Source organism: Ursus americanus, chromosome 4 (genome assembly GCF_024610735.1).
Source record: "Ursus americanus isolate L20-20 chromosome 4, mUrsAme1.1.p, whole genome shotgun sequence".
NCBI lineage: Eukaryota > Metazoa > Chordata > Mammalia > Carnivora > Ursidae > Ursus > Ursus americanus.
The window spans coordinates 86,224,568-86,231,931 of NC_142130.1; the positions used below are offsets into that span (position 1 = coordinate 86,224,568).

Genomic DNA, 7,364 nt, shown 5'->3' on the forward strand with positions numbered 1-7,364 from the left:
CTTCTCCCTCTCCCTCTGCTGGCCTCCCTGCGTGTGTACTCCCTCTCTTTGTCAGAGAAAGAAAGAAAGAAAGAAAGAAAGAAAGAAAGAAAGAAAGAAAGAAAGAAAGAAAGAAAGAAAGAAAGAAAGAAAAGAAGAAGAAGAAGAAGAAGAAGAAGAAGAAGAAGAAGAAGAAAAGAAAGAAAGAAAGAAAGAAAGAAAGAAAGAAAGAAAGAAAGAAAGAAAGAAAAAGAAAGAAAGAAAGAAAGAAAGAAAGAAAGAAAGAAAGAAAGAAAGAAAGAAAATCTTTATTTTAGAAAAGGCATTTAAACAACAAATGCGAAGGTAGTGTGTGTGTGTGTGTGTGTGTGTGTGTGTGTGTGTGTCTGTGACACAGTGCTAAGCCTTTGAGACAGGTTTTGTCAGCCATCACAGCAGTGTCATGTAATGAAAAGAACACTGGGTTCTACCTTGTCTCACCAAACTGTTTGAAGACTCAGATGAATGTATACATTCAGATTACTACATATACATATATGAAAGAAACTTGTAAACTGGGTAACACAATAAAAATGTATTCTTTCCCATTGCAGATTTATAAAATTATTTTCCCATGATTTAGAAGCATTTTTTAATTTTATATTTTTGCTGCATGCAACATCTTCTGGGACTCGGTCATTTTTACGAGGGCTGTCCATTCCACTCCGTTGGCCTTTTCTCCACATGGCATCCCACGGGGTCTTATCTTCACTCACTCACTCATGGGCTACCTGAGAGCAACGTCTGTGCTATTGACTGGCAATGTCTCGTCTGGAATCTTTAGTGTGCACTTTGAAAGCCCTGAAAATGCAAAAGGAATGCACTTTTATTTTTTTTTATTATAATAATATTTTTTATTATATTGTGTTAGTCACCATACAGTACATCCCTGGTTTTTGAAAGAATAGAGTATAAATAAGCATACAGTATCATAAAGCATTCAGCACATAATAAAGAATAAAGTAAAATAAGCAAGCCTAAGTCACAAAAATAAAAAAAATAAAAAAATTTTAAAAAAGGAATGCACTTTTAACCAGTATAACCAAGGAAACACTGAAAACAAGAACCAATTTCATTTCTGCCCTATTAATCCCCCCCACACACACACAAAATACTGCCAACAATAGTATTTTAGGAGCTGAAAGAAGACTTTCAACTGAGAGATAAACAAAATTATTTCCAGAAGGGATGAAGATTGAGGCATCAGAAACAATAGTGGAAGAGGCAGCAACTTTTTCCTGAATCAAAAATTGACCGCAATGAGAAACACATCACTTGCTTCTGCTTACAAACAATTGTTCTAGTCTCTTTTTCAACACTTAACTCTCTTTCCATACTAATACAGTTAGCTAAAACTGCTTCTTTTTTTTATTTGTGATCTGCACTACTGATCCCATCTGGGACAGAAATAAATGGAATATGTACACCAGGATCTCCCCAGCATCGTGTGGTTCTGCCGACGAATGCAATTATAATTCTAAATAAATATGCTTTATGCTCACTTACAAGGAAACTGAACTCAGAAAAGATTTGTGCCCTTACGTCTAAATGTCAGCACCAGCTGACTCCCAAGTGAGTCTAAAACGAATGTCCCCCACCCTGTTTTCTAAAGAAATGATAATAGTACCAGGAGCTATCAAATAAAACTTGAAGGGGTTACAGGGTCCAAGGGACACATACCCATTGTTGCACAAAGACACAAGGCCGGCACAATAAGCCAATAAAAAGTACTCGTCCAAGGTGGATGCCGAAGGATTTATTTACCACATGACGTTATAATAATTGTCATAAATCCTTGCACTGTCCAAATCCTCATTTTCTCCGCACAGAAAGCTAAGGGGCTCACTTTCATAATCTGGATTCTAGTAGGCTGAATAATGGTCCCACGGCACCCCAAGGTCCTAAAGCCTGGAACCTATAAATGTCACATCATAAGGAAAAAAGATCTTTGCAGATGTGTGATTAAACTGAGGGTTTCGACATGGAGAGATTATCCAGTTGGGCTCTAGATGCCGCCACAAGTGTCCTTCTAAAGGGGCTGCAGAGGGAGACAGGGCACGGAGAGGAGAGGCAGCGTGAAGACAGGCAGAGTTTGGAGGGATAGAGACACAGGCGGGAAGCCCCTTTGAGACACAGGAATGTTGGCGGCCACCAAAAGCTGGAAGAGACAAGGAACGGATTCTCTCCTAGACCCTCCAGAGGGAGCATGGCCCTGCAGACAACTTGATCTCAGCCTGATAAACTGAGATGGCACGTCTGGCCTCTAGGATCATGAGAAAGGAAGCTTCTATTGTCTGAAACCAATGAGTTTGTGGCCATGTTACATAAGCCGCAGGAAACTAACACAGGGACCCAAGCCCCCCTTCTTTCTCTACTCCTCCCCAGGCCCCCTGAAGGCAGCCACAGTGGAGTCCCTGTCCCTGTCATACAACCCACATACATGTCACCACATTTTCTTGACTAGCACACTCTGCTCGCCCCATTTCTCTAAAAAAAAACCCTACGCAGACCTTGAAGGATCATTCAAATGTCACGCTCTCCACAACTTGGGCTTGAATTTCAATGTCTAAATGAAGGTTTTGTTTTTAATTTCCCTCCTAACAGATTTACACAACCACCAAGAACAAAGATCTGATGCTACTTTTATGCAAATTAACTTCTAATTATAAGCATACTAGAGCCACTGCTCCTCCAGCTGTACGGAAATTTCTCGTTGACGCAGTTCAGATCTACCAGAGCCAAGAGGGGACTGTCCTTTCAGATGCCCATCCTCACAAATTGACCGAGGCCTTCAGCTTCAGCTTCCTGTGGTCTTGCAAGGCTCTGAACTGTTGGACAGTGACCCCCAGGGATGGGTCTTCAGAGGTCCACACTCTGGGGCGGCTTGGAGCCGAATCACATCCATGCCCCTTCCCGTTGTTGTTGTGGCTGACTTGTATCCACTCACCCCCTGTGAGGACTGTCCTCTCCTTCCTCTTCATCTTGAGAAACACTTTCAGTGCCTCCTCTCCTCTTCTTCCAGCACAGGTCACACCTGGAGCTGGGGACCAAGCACACATGTCTCGCACAGAGACCAAGAACATATTTTTATCCTATGTCTTGACTTTTTTCATTTTTTTTTGAAATTAGTTTTTCATTGTATAAGCAAACCCCATGCACCATAAGAAAGAGATTTAAACAGACAAGTATGACACGAAATGCAAAATTTTCCATTTCATCTCCCAATACCTCCTCCCTCTCTCTGAGTCGACAATATCTCTTAAATACTTTCAAATACTTTCTATAACTACATTACCATATATAATATCTATATATCTTAAAGAGTTCTTCTTTTACAGTTTATTTTATCTTTTATTATGAAATATGGCATAGAAATAAGGAATATAAGAAAAAATTTATGTACAGTTTAAAAAATCCTCATTTTTATAAACTCACCAACCAGATCAAGAAAGAGAGCATCAAGTTACATCAGAAGGCCCTCCCAAATTGCATTTCCCTTCTAAGCTCTCAAAAGTATGTTGATTTTTAGGTAAATTATCCCTTTGGTAGTCATCAGATTTGCTCACCATTATTCTGGCTCTCTCCTTCTGGCCACTTTAGAAGTTCTGGCCCAGGCAGTAGAAGTTTGGCTTGGCCATAGCACTTTTTTGGCAAATGAAGTGTGGTCAGAAGTGTTTGAGGAGAAGCTTTGAAGGTCAGCATATGCTTCTCCGCCTTCTCCTTCTCTGTCTGCCTCAGGCAATGGTCTATACCGTGGCTGCTCCATCAGCGTGGACCCTAAAATGAAGACACTAACAAAGTGAGAACAGAGAGGTAAAGCTTATTTCGAGCCACAGAAGTCTTGAGATTTTTGGTGGCTGCAGGAGAGTAGAGGCTACACTGACGGATCCAACCCTGGCTTCTCAATACAGCTTAATCCCAGTGAGGACGCCTGCGGGAAAACACAGCTCCATCTGCCTATTTGCTTTACATAAAAGCAAGCATGGCGAAGGCTCTCCTGTGACTTCTCAATATTCTATTTTGCAAGTCGATCATGTTGTATGGAATATTCAAACCTAGATGGCATGCCATCGGGTGAATGTACCCTGATTTACCCATGTCACTATTGATGGACATTTATGTAATCTCCATTTGGGAACATTCATGGACATGTATCTCTTCTAGGGGTAGGAGTTTCTCTAAACGTGTACATAGGCACAGAATGTCACCTGAATTCCAAGACAGCTCAAGAGTTCACTTTCACCCACCTCTAACCATACATAGAGAAAGTAATTAAAGGCCAGGATATCTGGCCTCCATGTGGTTCTAGTTGAAAACATCTTTTGCCTGGGCCAGTTCCATATCAATCAGTACAGTTAGGGACAAACGTGGTTAAGAGCTGGCATCTCTGTCCCCATAAACACATTTCCCAAACAGGGTTTCTCTTAAATCATTGTTAAATTTTTCAAAAAACGAAGTAAGTCCCTTTCAAACATTTATGCTTTTTGAAACCCTCTATGAATATGATTTGAGGGCACTTCCTTTTTTTAGACAAGTGTACTAAAACTACTCTAAGGCAGAAAGTATTTATTTAGCAGCTATCATGCATACAGAAGATGCTGGGCATCGTGATGGATGGCAGGTCACACAGAGCAGAGTCCCCGCTCTTCCGAAGCAGCCACGCACCTCACTGGAACCCTTCCGTCCATTCGAAACAACATGAGATGTTATATTCTACTCCCCCCTCCCACATCCAGATACCTGACAGCTTTATCTATTCAGGACCCAGCCAGGAAGCAAACTCCTTGCAAAATAGATACCAGAAAATGCATGCACCCCCATAAGGCATCCCTTTGGTCCTGACTCATGGCCTAGTAATGCTTGTTATGTGGCCACAATTGTATTAAGTTAGCCATCTGGTTTACAAACCTACCACAAGTCAGGACTCACAAGTAAAAAGAGGCAAACGGGGGTAGCAAGGACAAGTGACAGCAGACTTGTGACAGCGAGGGAGAAGGCCAAAGAGCAGAAAAAGCAGATAAGCACACTGACATCTTAAGCGATGTTCACAAGGACAAGTTGGCCTTCATGAATCAATAGGTCCTGGGGCATTTCATCAGAGTGCAAGAGCAGCTGTGCTTATTACCAGCCTTGGAGCATGGAGATAAAGCAAACTCAGTCTATTCTAGGTAAGGAGGAAAGTGAATGTGTAATAAGTTTTTAAGGACTTTTATCTAAAAGGTTACACTTTTAAGAAGCTTTGATGCTTAAATCAACAATATCTTTTCTAGGTCAAAAACTCCGTTATGTCATAACTGTCATTTTTTTTTAATTTTTTTTAATTTATTTATTTGACAGAGAGAGAGAGAGCCAACGAGAGAGGGAACACAAGCAGGGGGAGTGGGAGAGAAAGAAGCAGGCTCATTACGGAGGAGCCTGATGTGGGGCTCGATCCCATAACGCTGGGATCATGCCCTGAGCCGAAGGCAGACGCTTAACCACTGTGCCACCCAGGCGCCCCATAACTGTCATTTCTTAAGCTCTGAGATATGCCATGAGCTCTTTACCTGTATACCCCGCCTCAAAGGGAAAGAACATTATCTTCATAACTCGTTCAGAGTTTCAGATTCAGAGAGGTTAAGAACTTTTCTCAGAGTCACACATTTGATACCTGATTGATGCAAGATACAAACTCTTCTCTTTCTGACTCCAAAATCCGTGTTGTGTCATCATACCACAGGACTTTATTTATCCAAGAGTCACCTTTCTGAGGGTTATTAAAATGATGAAGCTTTTCTCTATATATATTTCATCAAATTAATAGCAAAGGGTTTAAGTACATAACCCAGAGTTATCAGCATGCTTGATCCACATATTTGCCTCAGGGAATAATTAGCTATCCAGGTTACTACTGGGTTTAATTTGTACCTACCATATGCCCTGGTGCCCTGTGGAGGGACGTATGAAGAAATCTTTCAGCTGACTGCTGAGTTTTCCAGATTCCTGAGTTCAGACACCAGAACTTCTGGAGGTCAGCCTTGCAGTGAATGAGGGAGGGTGTCCTGTCTAATCTTAACACAGAAAGGGAGGCCGTGGCACGTGGACATATTTATTTGTCAAATGAAAAGACTTCAGAGTTCTGTTCTAGAAAAGCGGTTTATGTTAAAAGCTGGGGTAGAAAGAAATTTCTTGGGTATACTCGGCAGTGTTCTCTCGAGAGGGAGCAGGGCCCGATCCCTGGAAGCCACAATTCACCCAGACATCCATTCCTGAAGAGCAGGCCCAAAGGTGAGGGGGAGCCAGAAACTCAGCAATAAAATGAATAACATGTTTAATGCAGTATTTAAAAAAATAAAAAGTGGTAAAAATAAGTTCATGATAGAATATCACAAGCTTAATAAACGCAGGATTGGTGTTACTAATTTTTTTTTTCCTTTTGCTTCAGGATCCAATATGATTTTGCACAAGACCAAAGGAGAGTTAACATAAGTATTAAAAAGGGGGGGGGGGTGGACGAATACATGGCTGTAGAAAGATGGTGATTTGGGAGATTATTTTTAAATTACAAGTTTCACTAGATGGAGGAAACAATAATTACCTTCCTGGAATCTTGTTAAGCCTGAGAGGGAATTGCAGCATGAGATAATAACTCAGTTGTAACTGTGCTCAAAATACCTCCAGTGAGGAGGAAAGTAGTTTAAAATCACTATTAGAGGGGCCTGGGGGGCTCAGTTGGTTGGGCATCCAACTCTTGATTTTGGCTCAGGTCACGATCTCAGGGTCATGATCTCAGGGTCATGGGATCAAGCCACATATTGGGCTCCACATTCAGCAGGGAGTCTGCCTGGGATTTTCTCTCTCCCTCTGCCCCTGCCCCTAACTCGTGTGTGCTTGCTCTCTCTCTCTCAAATAAATAAATCTTTTTTTTTTTTAAGGTACTATTTGATTACAGAGCCCACCAATGTTGGGCTAGGTCATATGACTTACTTCGGCCAGTGGAACATGGGCAGAAGTGAAAGTACAGCAGTACAGAGCATAGGCTTTAGGAGACATCACATCTTTCTACTCACTTCCCTTGCAATCCTGTTATTGCTGTGAAGACAGTATGCCCTAGACAGCCTGCAGGTCCCCAAAGAATGAGAGTCACATGAACCCCAGACAAACTCAACCCATGGCCTGAAGCCAAGCCCAATCAACTATGTTGGGGTCATGAGGGTTGCCCAGTCATCCTCAGAGATGCATGAGCAGACAAGGCTTATTGTTGTGGGATTTTGTGGTTGTCTGTTACACAGCAGTAGCTCACTGATACATTGTCAATAAGCCCAAACATTCAGTAGCTTCTTAAGCCTTTGCATAGATCACGGATT

General features: G+C 41.7%; 1 long non-coding RNA gene across 1 annotated transcript; it reads right to left on the bottom strand.

The window, feature by feature from the left end:
• Nucleotides 1–573: 573 nt before the first annotated feature.
• LOC123784375 (uncharacterized) lies at nt 574–5,760 on the bottom strand. The gene is made up of 4 exons (XR_006777436.2): nt 5,669–5,760; nt 3,585–3,795; nt 2,966–3,058; nt 574–819 (listed from the first exon to the last, which is right to left on the bottom strand). It is a non-coding gene; the product is annotated as an uncharacterized LOC123784375 (long non-coding RNA).
• Between the last annotated feature and the right edge of the window lie 1,604 nt (nt 5,761–7,364).